Raw genomic sequence first — 16,514 nt, 5'->3', positions numbered from 1 at the left:
CAGTCCATTCTGTACAAAGTGTATCTGTGTAGGGGAATATAAAAACACACGTGGAAGGAACGCTGTGTGGCATTCATTACTGTGTGTGTGTCTGGAAACTTTGTAACAGGCAGTAAATATTTAATAACTGTTTACTGGATAAACAGATTTGAATCAGGACGAAACAAAGTCAAGCATCTAAAGTCTCAGATAGTTTAGAACACCAGTTCCTAAAGGGGCTCCAAGATGCTCGGCCCACGTAGCAGGAGGGACTTTCTCAGTTGGCTGTGTGTTTAGTATCTTAGTAATTTTAAGTAGAAGTCTTCGGAGATGGATAAAAACAAAGGGAGAACCTCATCTCTCTAAGTTCAGCTTATCAAGTAGCTGGGATCTAAACAACCGAGTGCTTTAAATTTAAATTCATAAACAATGAATGTAATGCCATAAACATGGTATTTTCATATATGTCTTAATTGCGGAGTGGTCAACTCAGAATAATTAGCATATTATCATCTTGCATACTTACATTTCAGCATTTTTTAATATACAATGCATTGTTACTAATGATAGTTAACCTGTTGTATGGTAGATCAGCAGAATTTATTTCTCTAATGAATCTTTGTAACCTGTGACCAACATCTTCCTCTTCTGTCTCCTGATAAAACACCTCGTACCTTTTTCATGTTAGTTGTTACCTAAATTCCACAAGCTATGTCCTCCAGCTTTATCCACATCGAAACAAAGGCCAGAACTCCTTTACCTTTTATGGTAGATAATATCCTGTTGGGTGCATACTCCATATTTTCTCCATTCCTTTGTAAACAGGTTTAGGCATAAATTCTTTGCAATCTACTTCTAATAAGGGTTCAACAACCTCTCCTCCAGCCCACCACCCAGCAGATGGTAATGGAAGGGAAAAGTTAGTAGGATATGGAGGAAGTGGACCTGTTCAGCAATATTTTTGTCTGGGTGAGCTTGATCTTCTTTGGCAGCAGTTCAGTCCTGTAGCAAGCACCTAATACAGCTCAGCAACTGCAGTCCTTTCAGTAAGCAGACAGGACACCAGGCAGGAACCAACAGCTGTAGTTCAATCCTGAAGAAACCTCCAAGCTTGCCAATTGGCCTAGGTGAGACCTCAGAGGGAACGAGCTGCCACAGGAAACACATAGGGCTGTTCTCAGGCACGTTTCTCTCAATGGTAGCATTACTCTAAGATGAGCTCTACAGCGCTATGCAAGGCAACTGACATGTGTGTGTGTTTAGCCAAGAATAGCAAAGGGAAGCAAACCAAACCAATTCTCAGTGCCCGTTACCCACTGCCTGTGGGGTCATAGTTATACTCCCTCAACAAGTGTCCTTTCATGTGTTTGCTATATCAAAACACCCTTTCACTTGGGTCTGCTCCAGGAAAACATCCTTTCACATGTTTGCTTTAGCAAGACATCCTTTTACCTGTGTGCCCCAGAAAAACAACGTTTGACATAACTAACTTTCCAGAGACCAGAAGTTTCCGCTTCAGATGGGCACTTAGGTTTTTCTCACACCTTGTCTGCTGTAGGTAGTGTTGCTTGAACAAGAGGAAGCAAATACTTTTTCTGCTATCTGATGGTGTTGGAAGTTGACCTAGATTTGGTGTTGCTGGGTCGTATGTTAGGTAGCTATGTTTTTATCCCCCTCCCCACACACACACATACTGCAGCTCAAGGACAATTTTGTTAGAGTTTCTCAGAAAACTTCAGAGAGGTAAACTGTGTCTTGGCACCTGCCTGGAGTAGTACGAATGTTGTTTGGGTCAAGCTGACACTAAGGTCAGCCACATGGTGGCAGGCAAGTTCGTGGTGATGGGCCCTGCTTTAGAGAAGTAAGGAAACCTGAAGTGGTGGGAAAAAGTGTTAGAACAGAGATAGAAAAAGAAAAGGAAAAAGTTACACCTTTCTGGGTAATCCAGACAAATGAGCTGACTTGTAAAGTTTTATGTCTCTGGCCCTGGAAGCTACTTCATTAAGGTTCAGGAATTCTGGGAAATAAAAGAACATTACATCATCTCATTGAAGGGATAATTATTCCGCCTGTCTCCTTAGCATGGTTTAAGGTGACCCTAACTTCTAGGGTAGTCCTGCCTTCTTGAGGGGTGATCCCTTATCCAAGTCATTGACCCAGCCTGACTGGAATTCTATTCTTTTGACCAGATATTGCTAATTTTTCCTAAACAGGCTTTTCCTCTTTATGTCATTTCCCACCTTGGAGAGGTAACTCTCAAATAATTTATGAGATGGGCTGAAAATTTGTAGAATATATTTGTAGTGTTATATTTAGGATACACACACACACACACACACACACACACACACACACACACACACACACACACACCTCTCCTAATTTCAACCAAATTTAGAAATCTAGTTCCATCAGAAGGCATCAGTCTCTGGACTGAATGGAGTTCTCATCCCTCCCCTCACTTACAGCCTTTAGACAGATGTGCTCAATGAGGGGGAACTAAGAGACCAGGGCTCCCTCCTGCCTGAGAACCAAGGGTGTTTTAAAATTGCTGCTTCTGGGGTCCCTCCCCTGAGCTGTCAGTGGTTTGGACCTTCTGCTCCCATCGTTCTTTCTTCTGAGGATTTTCCAACAGAGAATTGGAAAGCCAAGGGCTCTGTCGGGTGTGGCGGCTGAGGTAGACCCTGGGGTCATCTATCTAACAGACTCCAAAATTGCATCAGGGGTTCATTTGCATGAATATCAGATGGAGGTAGGAGATGTCTGGAGAAAGACATGCCAAGGTGAAGGCAAGAGTTCTCTATTACACATCCTGTTTTCTTTCCTCTTCCTTCTCTTCCTCTTTTTTTTTTTTTGAAACTTATTTTCCAAATAGACTGCACTAATTTGCATTCCTGACAATAGTATGCACAGATGCCCTTTTCAACATCTCCTCACCAACACTTATGGGATTTCATCTTTCAGATTTTAAAAATAATTTATTCTCATGTCAGGTAATATTTCAATGTGCTGTAAGTAGCATTTCCCTGTTGAGTAGTAACTTTTTTGTATATCTATGAGTTAAACAACATAGTACAACTCAACTATGGGAAAATGTGTGATTTTGTGTGTGTGTGTGTGAGAGAGAGAGAGAGAGAGGTGGGGTGAGGGAGAGAGAGAGAGAGAGAGAGAGAGAGAGAGAGAAGGGGGAGAGAGAGAGAGAGAGAGAGAGAGAGAGAGAGAGAGAGGGAGAGAGAGAGGAGAGAGATATTTGGGAAAAAACAAGACTTCTTTGAAGCTCAGCAAGAAAGTCTTCTTTATTTTTTTAGCTTTTAAATGCTTTTTTTTTTTTTTTACTTTTTGAGATTAAAATACAATTACATCATTTTCCCCTTCCTGCTCCTTTTCCCAACCCATTCCTATACCTCTTCATGGCCTCTTTTTCATTAATTGTTGCTGCATAGATGTATGTTTGCGTGTGTGTCTATCTGTGTGTGTATGTATGTGTATCCACTTATATATAATGCACATATATTTTCTTAAATACACAAGTGAAACCTAATCAGTCTGTAAAATGTTATGTGTATGTATGTTTTCAGGGATGACTGACGAGTTGGTACCAGATGACCTGGTGATGTGCTCTCCTCTGAAGAAAACTATCTGTCCCACTCTCAGCACTCCTTAGCTGATCATAGCTCTTTGTGTAAGGTTGAGGCCGTCCACTCCGGCATGTCTATTGTTCTTCCTGTTCATCTCATGTTTAGACAATCATGCTGCTGAGACTTTACATAGCTTCCTTCCTAGGATTCACAATCTCACAGCCCACTTCTTATTCCTCTGGCTGCTACAATTCTTCCCTCCCTTCTTCCTCAGTGGTCTCTGAGTCTTAGGTGCAGGAATTGTGCTGTAGATATACCAATTGAGACTGGCCTCCACCACCCTTTATTTTAATTAGTTGTGCTTTCCTGTAGTAGCCTCTGTCTTTTGCCAAGAGAAGTTTCTTTAAGGAGTGGTAAGGACTTGTACTTATTGGTGGTGGAGGGGTTGGGGAGTCAAATATTTAGAACGTAGTTTAGAATTGTGTGCTGATTTAATAAAGTGGCAGTTATAGTTTCTCCTCCAAGGTTCAGCATATTTCACTGTTTGAAGTTTCTAATACACTAAATTATTGCTACGATAAATGAGGGCTGAAGTGTGGTTTAAGGTAAGCCCACTTTCTTAGCAGTAATTCTTTGACCTTGTGAGTGGTCTGTTCTAACTGGAATGTGAAGGTTCCATTCCATTGTGTTGACCAGAGGAGTTTTGTTTTATGGGAGTTTGTTTTTGTTTTTGTTTTTTTCTCCCCCTGAAATGGTAGCCCTAGAGTGATTTGGGAACTAGATCAGAGATCTTGTACCCAAACACTTTGACATACCTGGTATCTAATAAAGATGTGGCCACCAAGAAGCCCAGAGAGATTTGTGACTGTTAGACCAAGAAATGAAGTAGTTACTTTTCTTTAAGGTCATTTAACTCTGAGCTGTCCAGCCAATTCCTTCCTCCCATCCTTTTCACCCTCCTTCCCCTCTGAAGTGGAAACACGAGCTACCCTTATGGGACCAGGGCAACAACCAATCTGGATTTTCCCTGCTGGATGAGGTCATTGGGTACAGCAGTCAAACACTTTTCAAGTGGGCCTATGTAAAAAGTGTCAACAGAGCTTCAGTGGTTAATTTGCATAACCAGGTGCTGAGAGAAGAGGAAGTCCTTGACTGGTGACTGGAGGGTGATATGCGGAAGAGAGGAGAACACTGTTAGTATTACAGATACTAAGCAGGGAACCAAGAGAATCCATAACAGAGACTATTAAAATATCCAGATCAGAGTCCATTAGAATTTCTTGATGGTCTCACAAGAGCATCTGCCTACTGGGAATCTGCTCATGACTCTTTGGTCTCTAAGGCTGGTCTCCACAGTGAGTGATGAACTCAGGATCTGCTTCTCAATCCTTTTGGTAGCTGTTGGGATGGCTAGAAATCAGTGTGATAACCTTTTCATATGGCTTCTAGATGGGCAGAGGAAAGATATTTAACTACCACTTGATTTTTAGGTTAAAACAATAGTGGACTTGTCTGCCTTATGTTTGGGGAATAGTCCCATCCTTTGGACAGTTGAACATTTTGGTTTTTGATTACATTTCCCTGATGGGAATGGAAGACTGTGCAGGTGGACAAATTTAATCCATCCATCCTTCCTTCTTCCCTTCCTTCCTTCCTTCCTTCCTTCCTTCCTTCCTCCCTCCCTCCCTCCCTTCCTTTCTTCTTTCCTTCTTTCCTTCCTTTCTTCTTTCCCATTTAGAACTATTTGATTCAAGAACTCTGGCTGTGGATCTCAGCATCTTTTCTAGTCCACTGCAGGAGGAAGCTTCTCTGATGATAACTGAATAAGGCATTGATCTATAAGTATAGTAGAATATCATTAGGAGTCATTTTATTGATATATATAATATATATATATCAATATTATATATAATATATAATATATATATATATTAGGTAAGTAGAGTATGGTTTTACCATAGGTCTCTATGCTGTTCTTGGTCACCTTGGCAGTGCTGTGTATGGAGTCTTTCTCCTGGAGGAGACATTGGTTAGGTGCTTCCACAAATTATATCCCATCACTGCTCTAGTGTATCTCACAGACAGGAGAGATTATAGGTCAAAGGTTTTGTGTCTGGGCTGCTGGATATGTTTCTCTTTTGGTAGCTTGCAGAGTACCTTCCTGCACCAAATACCCCAGAAAATAAGGTTGGAGGCACCACTTAGACCTTCCATGTTCACTGAGTCATGTAGGCATTGTCTTCAGGAATGGGGCTTTACTGTTTGTTAGGTACGGGGTGAAGGGTCCATGTAGGCACCAGCTCAAAGTCTCCATGTTTAATGAGGAGTATGGATGTTGCCCTCAACAATAGGGCCCCATGTTTAGTTTGCTCAGAGCATCCCATTGTCTTAGGAATGCTTAGGAAACATGGGTTGTTTCCTTGGGACACCCTTGGCCAACATCTCAATCAAATATAATGCAGTCCTGGTACTAGAAGACGTATTTGGCGATAAGACATGATCACTTAGAGCTCCATCTCCCCCATTATTAAGAAGCCTCACTTCATATATTTTAGGGAGTTTCTTCTTCCCTAGGCTTTCCTACCATTTCTTAAATACCCCTCACTTCCAGCTGTCTCCCTTAACTCAATCTTCCCTTCCATTTGTATTGTACCATTTGTATCCCTGTACCATCCCCAGTAAACCCATTTCTCCTCCCAGGGAGATCCGTGTGTTTCTGCATCTAAGTCCCTTCCTTTATACCTAATGGCTCTGGGATTATAGCTTGGTTATATTTATTTAATGGCTAATATTCGCATACAAGTGCATCCATACTAGATTGGTCTTCCTGGATCTGGGCCACCTTACTCAGGATGATTTTTTCCATCCATTGGTCAGACAATTTCATGATGTTTTTGTTAACATCTGAATATTACTACATTGTGTAAATATACAACATGTTCTTCATCCATGTTCTGTTGAGGGACACCTACATTGTTTCCATTTTCTGGCTATTATGAATAGAGTATAGTGAATATGGTTGAGCAAGTGTCCTCAAGGTGCAATGGAGTGTCTTTTGGGTACATGCCCAAGAGTGGTATAGCTGGATCTTGAGGTAGATCAGTTCCAAACTTTCTGAGGAATCTCCATATTGATTTCCATAGTGGCTCTACAAGTTGACACTCCCACCAGCAATGGGAGTGAATGCATTGCACCACATCCTTGCCAGGAAGAACTGTCACTTGTGTTGTTGATCTTAGCTATTCTGACAGGTGTAAGGCGGAATCTCAAAGTAGTTTTAATTTGCATTTTCCCAATGGATAAGGATGCTTCTTTACACATTTCTGGCCCAGTTAAGATTCCTCTGTGGAGAATTCTTTGTTTGGATCTGCGCCCCATTTTTAAATTGGAACATTTGTTTTTTTTGATATCTAGTTTCTTAAGTTCTTTATATATTTTGAACATTAGCCTTCCATTGAATGTAGAATTGACAAAAATCTTTTCCCATTCTCTAGCATGCCACTTTGCCTTACAGAAGCTTTTCAAGTGGTTTTATTTTTAAATCGTTGATCTTACTGCCTGAGCAATCAGTGTTCTGTCCCAAAAACTTGTTTCCTGTGCCAGTGCATTCAAGACTCTTCTCCACTTTCTCTTCTCTCAAGTTCAGTGTATCTGGTTTTATATTGAGGTTTTTGATTCACTTAGATTTGAATTTTGTGCAAGGTAGTAAGAGTGAACCTATTTGCATACATATAGACATCCAGTTTGACTAGTACCACTAATTGAAGATATTTTCTTTTTTCCAATGTGTATTTTTGACTTCTTTATCAAAAATCAGGTGTCCTTATGTGTAGATATATTTATGTCTGGGTCTTCAATTGACTTCCACCGATTGATGTGTCTGTTCTTATGCCTATACCATATGTTTTAGTGCTATTGCTGTGTAGTTCAATTTGAATTCAGGAATGGTCAGACCTCCAGCATTTTTAAAAATTGCTCAGGATTGTTTTAACTATCTTGTGTTTTTTTGTTTTCCCTATGAAGTTGAGAATTATTCTTTCAATGTCTGTGAAGAATTGTCTTGGAATTTTGATGAGGATTGTGTTGTATCTGTAGATTCCTTTGGTAGGATGGCCATTTTTACTATGTTAATCATATGAATCTATGAGCAGGGGAGAGCTTTCCATCTTTTGATTTCTTCAGTTTCTTTCTTCAGCGACTTGAAATTTTTAATCATATAAGTCTTTCACTTGCTTGGTTACAGTACCCCAAGATATTCTGAATTATTTCAGACTATTGTGAAAGGTGCTCTTTCCCTGACTGCTTTCTTAGTCATTTGCATATGGGAGGGCTTCTTCTTCTTCTTCTTCTTCTTCTTCTTCTTCTTCTTCTTCTTCTTCTTCTTCTTCTTCTTCTTCTTCTTCTTCTTCTTCTCCTTCTCCTCCTTCTCCTTCTCCTTCTCCTTCTCCTCCTCCTCCTCCTCCTCCTCCTCCTTCTTCTTCTCCTTCTCCTCCTCCTCCTCCTCCTCCTTCTTCTCCTTCTCCTTCTCCTTCTCCTCCTCTTCTTCTTCCTCTTTTGCATCGATATTATATACAACTACTTTGCTGACAGTGCTTATCAGTTACAGGGATTTCCTGGTGAATTTTTTAGGGACACTTATGTATACTATTATATCATCTGCAAATAAAGATACTTTGATTTCTTCCTTTCCAAATAGTATCCCCTTGGTCTCCTTCAATTGTCTTATTGCTCTGCCTAAAACTTCAAACTATATTAAATTGGTGTGGAAAGAGTGGTCCATCTTTTATTGTTCCTAATTTAAGTGAGATTGCTTTGAGTTCTCTCTATTTAACTTGATACTGGTTATAAACTTGCTATGAACTGCCTCTATTTTGTTGAGGTATATCTACTGTTCCCTAATCTCTCCAAGACTTTTATTATGAAGAATTGTTGAATTTTGTCAAGTGCTTTTTCTGTATCTAATGAGATGATAGTGTATGTATTTTCTTCCAGTTTGCTTATCTGGTAAATTACAGTTATGATTTTTTGTATGTTGAACTATACTTGCCTCTCTGGGATGAAGCCTAGTTGATCCTGGTAGATAGTCTTTTGGATATGTTCTTGAATTTAGTTTGTAAGTATTTTATGGAGTATTTTTACATCTGGGTTAATAAGGGAAATTGGTCTGTAATGTTCTTTCTTTGTTGGGACTTTATGCATTTGGACAGCAGGGTAATCGTGGCCTCAGGAAATACATTGGGCACTGTTCTTCTCTTTCTAGCTTGTAAAATAATTTGAGGAGCATTGGCGTTAACTTTTCTTCAAACGTTTGTTAGAATACTGAGCTAAGAGTATTTTTTGGTTTAGGAGACTTTCAATGATTGCTTCTATTTACCAGAAGTGACAGATCTATTCAAATGTCTTCTCTGATCTTGATTTTAACTTTGGTAAATGATAGCTATTGAGAAAATTATCCATCTCTTTCCATTGGAAACAATTAGGTGGAGTACAAGGTTCTAAAAGTATAAACCTATGATTCTCTGGATTTCTTCCATGTCTGTTGTTATGTTCCCCTTGTCATTTTCTGATTTTGTTAATTTAGATATTCTGTCTCTGCTTTTCAATTACTTTGGCTAAGGGTTTGTGTATCTTGTTGATTTTCTCAAAGAACCAACTCTTTGATTCTTTGTATTGTCCTCTCTGTTTTTTCTATTTTATTTATTTCAGTCCTTTATTTCCTGCTGTCTATTCCTCTTGGAATAATAATTCTTATTATTCTAGAGCTTTCATGTGAGCTGTTAAGTCCTAGTATGAGATCTCTCCATTTATTTTTAAATGTAGGAGCTTAGTCCTCTGCACTTGCCTATTATAGCCACTTTCACTGTGTCTTGTAAGTTTGGGCATGCTGTGTATTTATTTTCATTGCAGTCCAATAGGTCTTTAATTTCCTTTTTTTTCTTTTTTTCAGAGCTGGGGACCGAACCCAGGGCCTTGCGCTTCCTAGGCAAGCGCTCTACCACTGAGCTAAATCCCCAGCCCCCTTTAATTTCTTTATTTCTGCCTTGACTCAGTTACCATTTGATAGAGAGTTGTTTGGTTTCCATAAGTTTGTAGGCTTTCTCTTCATACTGCTGTTTATACCTAGTTTTAGTCCCTCACAGACTGATAGGATACAGAGGGTTATTTTCAATCTTCAATTATCTGTTGAGACAGACTTTATGACTGAGTCTGTGCTCTATTTTGGAGAAAGTTCATGAAGAAGGTATATTCATTGGTGTTTGAGTGACATGTTCTGTAAATATCTGTTAGGTCCATTTGGCTTATAATATTTTTTAGCATGTCTCTTTTTAGTTTTTGTCTGGATGACCTGTCCGTTGGTAAGAGTTGAATATTGAAGTCTCCCATTATCAGTATGTGAGGGTTAATATGTGATTTAAACTTCAGTAGTATTTATTTTACAACTTTGGGTGCTTTCTTGTTTGGAGCATAGATGTTAATTGAAATGTCATCTTGATGGATATTTTTGTTTGATGAGTATGAAGAATAATTTTCTATATCTTTTGACTAGCTTTGGCTTGAAGTCTATTTTGTTAGATATTAAAATGGCTATATCAGGGTGCCATTTATTAGAATAAAGATATTCTAAGCAAATGAAACTAAGATTTTTCTTTAAAAATATCTTTATTCCAGTAAATAGGATAGAAACAAAGAGAACAGTACAAAGAATCAATGAAACAAAGAGTTAGTTTTCTGAGAAAATCATCTTAGTCCCTTTTCTTGGATTATCTTTTCCCATTCCTTTACCCCTTAAGGTCTATGTGTGTTTTTTGAATGTAGCAGAAGAATGGATCCTGGCTTTTCATATCCTTTCTTTGAGTCTGTGTCTTTTTATTGGAGAATTGAGACCATTGATGTTCAAATATATCAATGATCAAGGGTTGTTGATTTCTGTTATTTTGTTGTTTTTTTGGTGGTGGTGGAGGGGGTGATGGTGTGTGTTTTATGTGTTTGTCTTTCCATTCTTCTAATATTGTGAGATAATTTATTCTCTATGTTATCATGGGTATAGTTAACCTCTTTAGGTTGGAGGTTTTTTGTTGCTTCTTCTATGGACTTAGACTTGTAGATAAATATTGTTTAAGCTTGTTTTTATCATGGATTATCCTATTTTTCACCTATGGTGATCGAAAGTTTTGCTGGGTATAGTAGATTGGACTGGCATCTATGGTCTCTTAGAGTCTGCAGCACATCTTTCCATACCTTTCTGGGTTTTAAAGGCTCCATTGAGAAGCCAGGTGCAATTCTTGTAGGTTTGCCTTTATATCTTACTTGGTTTTATTTCCCTTGTGGCTTGTAATATTCTTCCTTTATTCTGTATGCTTAGCATTTTGATTAATATATTCTGAGGTGACTTTGTGTTCTTATATAATTTATTCAGTGTTCTGTATGATTCTTACACCTTTATAGGCAAAATTTTCTTCTATGATTTTGTTGCAAACATTTTCTGGGTCTAGTAGCTGGGTTTCTTCTCCTTCCTCTATATTATTATTCTTGGGTTCTATCTTTTCAAAGTGTCCCATATATCCTGGATGTTTGGTGTCAGGAGTTTTTAGAGTTAATACTTTCATTGATCAATGTGTCCATTTCTTCTATTGTATCTTCAGCACCCAAGATTCTTTCTTTCATCTCTTATATTCTATTGGTGAAGCTTGCCTCTGTAGTTACTGTTCTAATTTTTAAATTTTTTATTTCCAGAATTCCCTCCATTTGTTTTCTTCCCCCCTCATCTCCCTCCCCCTCCCCTTCTCCTCCTCCTCCTCATCCTCCTCCTCATCCTTGTCCTCCTCCTCCTCCTCCTTCTTCTTCTTCTTTGCTTTTGTGTGTTCCTGAATTTCTTTAAGGGACTTATTTATTTCCTCTTTAAGGACCTCTATCATATTTGTAGTCTATTTTGAAGTCTTTTTCTTATGCTTTGCTATTTTGGAATATTCATAGCCCAATGTGGTAGAAAAGCTGGCCTCTAGGGTAGGAATATTGCCTGTTATTGATTGTGTTTTTATACTAGCATCTAGGTATCTGGCATTGAGATCATTATAGGTAAGTGCTGATTTCTGTATTTGTCTTCACTGGGTGGTGTTTTTGCTTATTTGTTTTTGTTGTTGTTGTTGTTGTTATTGTTGTTTGCTCTGTGGATTTCTGGAGAGTGTGATGCCCATATATTGCCTGGTAGGACTTTTCTTTGGACTTCATAGTTATGGGTACTGGGTATTCTATATAAAATGTCTTTCTGGGTATTACAAGCTGATGCTTAGGAAAGAGGATAGATTAGATGTCTGAAGGAGTTCACAGATGGACAAAGAGTAGAGTGTTCAACTGGGATCTGCTTGGAGTGGAGGAGACATTGATGGAGTGGTTACCCCAGAGGTTTGTCTATAGAGGTGGAGTGAGACTTGGGGGTTTGATCTAGAGGAGGCAGTGGTGGAAGTCTTCAGTTGGGTTACCCATTCCCCTGGCCTGCTCGGCTGGTGTGTTCACAGAGAATGCCACCTGGTGTTTGAGTCTGGATGAAGTGGGGGAAGGAAGGAAGGCTGAAGGAGTTCTTTGGGATTCACTGGGGATGGGGACAGAGAGGAAAGGGAGACTGCGGTGGGGTTTCTGCCACAGAGCTAGCTGGGGATAAGAATAGATGATTGGAGCTGGACGAGCAGAAAGAGAGGTGTGGGTTTGCCTTCGGCCTGCTTGTTGCCTTGGCAGGAATGGCCCTTGGGTTAGTAGGGATGCCTGCTTGGGTTCATGGGTTGAGACAAGGCAACTAGTCAGGGGAGGAAGGTTAAAAGAGGGAAGATCTGTGAGATCTACAGAAGATGGGAACAGGGTGCAAGGAAGGCTGCCACAGATGTTCTCCTGTAGAGCTGAGGCTGAGGCTGGAGGATTGCACCTGGGGAAACAGAGAGAGAAGAGATCTGCAGGGAGCCCACCTGGGTTTTTTTGGCAGGCTTGGCCTGTGGTTTAGCTGAGGGTGCCTACCAGAGTTGGGTGCTGGGATAAAGTAACGAGTATGGGGGGGGGGGGAGGTTAAAGCAGGAACATTTGTGAGATCCAAAGAAGATGGGAGCTGAGGACTCAGGGAAGGCTGCTACCTGTGTTCTGCTGCAGAGCTGAGGGTGAGACTGGGCTATTTTAAAGTTTTTGAGGAGCTTTCTGCCACTGATGTCATTAATAGGAGCACTAGTTTACAGTCTCATCAGCAGCAAGTAATGCTTTCCCTAACAGCACTTATTGTCATATTTATTGATGCTACTAATTCTGATTGGGGTGAAGTGGAAGTCTTAAGGTATACTTAATTTGCATTTTCCTGATGCAATGGACGTTAAATATGTTTTATTGTCCATTTGGATTTTTTTTTCTTTTGAGAATTGTCACTTCAGTAGCTCATTGGTTGATTGATACTTTTAGATTAGATTTTAGTGTTTAATTTTTGATGCTCTTTGTGAACTCTGAGCATTGGATTCCTACCGAAGTGTAGCTGGCAAAGCTTTTTGCCCATTCTGCGGTCTTCCTGTGCTGTTGACAGTTTCCTAGGCTTTGGAATTGCTATGGTTTACATTGTTTCCATTTTCTTTTGCTCTCCCTTTCTTTCTGATGCTACATATTGAATTTAAATATCTACCACTTATAAATCTTTTAAGTTTTATATAGGTGTGAATTTCAATATTTGTACATAATAACCCCCTGTTCTTCATGTCGTATAGGAGGACACTATCCTCAGAAGGGGGGAAATAATTACATAGTGGTTTGTAAATTTTTTATATCTTTTTACTAGATACTTATTTATTTACATTTCAAATGTTATCCCCTTTCCCAGTTTCTCTTCAGGAAACCCCCTATCCCAGATCCCTCCCCCTTCTTCTATGAGGGTGCTCCCCACCCAATCACGCACTCCTTCCCACCTCTCCACCCTGGCATTCCTCTTCACTGGGGCATTGAGCCTTCCCAGGACTAAGGGCATCTCCTCCCATTAATGTACCACAAGACCATCCTCTGCTATGGGTCCCTCAACTCTTTGGTTGGTGATTTAGTCCCTGGGAGCTCTGGGGGTGAGGGGGGGGTCTGGCTAATTGATATTGTTGTTTTTCCTATGGGTTGCAAATCCCTTCAGCTACCTCAGTCCTTTCTCTAACTCCTCCACTGGGGACTGACATTCTCAGTCCAATGGTTGGCTGTGAGCATCCACCTCTGTATTTGTCAGGCTCTAACAGAGCTTCTCAGGAGACAGCTATATCAGGTTTCTGTCAGCATGCACTTCTTGGCATCCACAATGGTGTCTGGGTTTGGTGTCTGTATATGGGATGGATCCCCAGGTGGGGCAGTCTCTGGATGGCCTTTCCTTCAGTCTCTGTTTGAAACTTTGTCTCTGTATTTCCTCCCTTGAGTATTTTGTTCCCCCTTCTAAGAGGGCTGAAGCATCCATGCTTTAGTTGTCCTTCTTCTTGAGCTTCATGTGGTCTGTGAATTGTATCTTAGGTAATCTGAGCTTTTGGGCTAATATCCACTTATCAGTGAGAGCATACCATGTGATCTCTTTTGTGATGGGGTTACTTCACTGAGGATGATATTTCTAGTTCCATCCATTTCCCTAAGAATTTCATGAATTCATTATGCTTAATAGCTGAGTAGTACTCCATTGTGTAGATGTAACACATTTTCTGTGTCCATTCCTCTGTTGAAGGACATCTAAGATCTTTCCAGCTTCTGGCTATTAAAAATAAGGCTGCTATGAACATACTGGAGCATGTGTCCTTGTTTTATGTTGGAACATCTTTTTGGGTATATGCCAGGAGCGGTTTAGCTGGGTCCTCAAGTAGTACTATGTCCAGTTTTCAGTACTATGTCCAGACTGCTTTCCAGAGTGGTTGTACCAGCATGCAATCCCACCAACAATAGAGGAGTGTTCCTCTTTCTCCACATTTTCACCAGCATCTACTGTCACCTAAGTATGTGATCTTAGCCATTCTCATTGGTGTGAGGTGGAGTCTCAGGGTTGTTTTGATTTGCATTTCCCTGACTAAGGAAGTTGAACATTTTGTAAGGTGCTTCTCGGCCATCTGATATTCTGTTTGCAAATGTTTTAAGCATTAGAATTCTGTGAGTGGTAATTAAAACATCCATATTCCCACATTCCTTAGATTCAGACTCTGAAATTCCATCATTCTGGGTCAAGGCTATGTTACTTTCAAATGGCTCTCTATAAGGTTTTAATACAGATTGCCTGTTGAGAAATTTCAATAAAGGGCACTGTTTATTTTGTACAATAAAACAAATGAATGCAATGATTTACATGTCTTCCAAATGTACTGCTTTTGCATGTGTGTATGGACCAAGAAGGTTTGGACGTGTTCTTCAAATATCTACAGATAATAGAAATAATAATAAATCACATTGCTTTCTGTTCTTTATTGTATTGTCTTTTATATCCCCAGAGTACTTAACAATACAACTCCAAATCCTTATAACTTCTAAAGTACTTTACATGGTACTTTAACTATGGGCCGAATTCAAGAGTACAGATAATCAATAGTTTCTGTCTTGGGCTGAATGTTAATGCCACTTGGAAATCTTGTGAGAAATACAAATGTCACCAACTCTCCCTAAACTAATTGGCCAGTTTGTAAATAGGGTCTTGTGCAACCAAGGTAAGATCCACTAAACTGCACATATCCTTAACACCTCAAGGACGATTAGTTAACACGCTTCCAGTCTCTTCTGCTTGGCTTATGAGTGTTTGCATTGTCTATGCATGTGTGGGTAGAAATCTTCCCAAGATACACAATGGCAGAATTACGTGGCAGGACTCTTTTCCTGCTTTGAGATGCTTTTCCTTGTTTAAATTCAAAATTTGGCTCACGGGTTGGAGATGGCTCAGTGTTCAAAAGCATTTGCTCTTTTTACAGAGGATCCAGGAGCAGTTTCCAGCAGCCACTTGGTGCTTCACAGCTGCCTATGATTGCAGTTCAAGGGGTTTCAACATCATCATCTAGCTGGCTTAGGTACTGCACATATGTGTTGGGACACGACACATATGCAAAGTCAAGCATTGGTACACTTGGAATAAAAATAAATAAAATCTTTTAAAACATTTGTAAAATTGTTTATAAAATGGCTTCCATCATCTTTCTCCACAGGTAGAACATTGTATAAAGTGAAGTATTCATCCTCGGATAGCATTTTAGATCTTGGACTTGAGCTCCTTGTCTTTCTGTCTTTCTGTAACAACTGATGGGCTGAGTGGACTGATGAGCACAACTTGAGGGACGCTGACTTAAAACTGCACCGAGACATCGCTCGCTGAAGTCCTGGGGCTGGCACACATCCAGCTCACTTGAATAACAGCTCCGTGAGCATAGCCAATGACATAGCTAAAAAGAGCCAGAATGAAAATAGCAAATGTCAGACTGGATGTGGAGCAATGGCAAACCATAGACTTTAAGGTGGGAGATACAAAACTGTATGGTCCCTTACATGAGAGGATTTAGAATATGTAATAGTAATCTATAGTGAGAAAAATTACCTGGACCAAAAGAACTTGGCTGAGGGAACTTTCAGGGTAAGGAAATATTTATTAGGATTAAATAGGTGTGTGTATGTATGTAAGTATGTACACACACCCATATATACATACATATATACAAATATATCTGCACACACATATATGGATGTACACATATATGTGCACAAATACATATATGTATACACACACATATATATGTCAGAAGTCAGTCTGTGAAATTAATATTTGTGCTCTGTATAGTATATGACCACCTTTCATCTAGCATTCTTAAAGGAAACATTACCTGAATTAGCTCATATCTATTTTTAAGATAAAGTAATAATCTACAAGAGTTTTTATCTGAGGAAATGTAATACACTTGTTTTCTTCTTAATTATAATATCAATCAGATAGTTTATATGCTTTATCTC

The 16,514-nt window shown here is 39.6% G+C and overlaps 1 long non-coding RNA gene across 6 annotated transcripts in view; it reads left to right on the top strand.

Moving 5' to 3' along the window:
• The window catches only part of LOC120096260 (uncharacterized), a 40,906-nt gene extending 25,225 nt beyond the window's left edge, over positions 1 to 15,681 (top strand). For all 6 annotated transcript variants that reach the window (XR_010057021.1, XR_010057020.1, XR_005492491.2 and 3 more), the window contains one exon: positions 15,488 to 15,681. This is a non-coding gene — a long non-coding RNA (uncharacterized LOC120096260). The remainder of the gene's footprint in view (positions 1 to 15,487) is intronic.
• Positions 15,682 to 16,514: the final 833 nt, after the last annotated feature.

This window comes from Rattus norvegicus, chromosome 13 (assembly GCF_036323735.1).
Source record: "Rattus norvegicus strain BN/NHsdMcwi chromosome 13, GRCr8, whole genome shotgun sequence".
NCBI classification, from domain to species: Eukaryota; Metazoa; Chordata; class Mammalia; order Rodentia; family Muridae; genus Rattus; species Rattus norvegicus.
The sequence above is the reverse complement of the archived record's forward strand: the minus strand, read 5'-3'. Positions and strand labels throughout refer to the sequence as shown.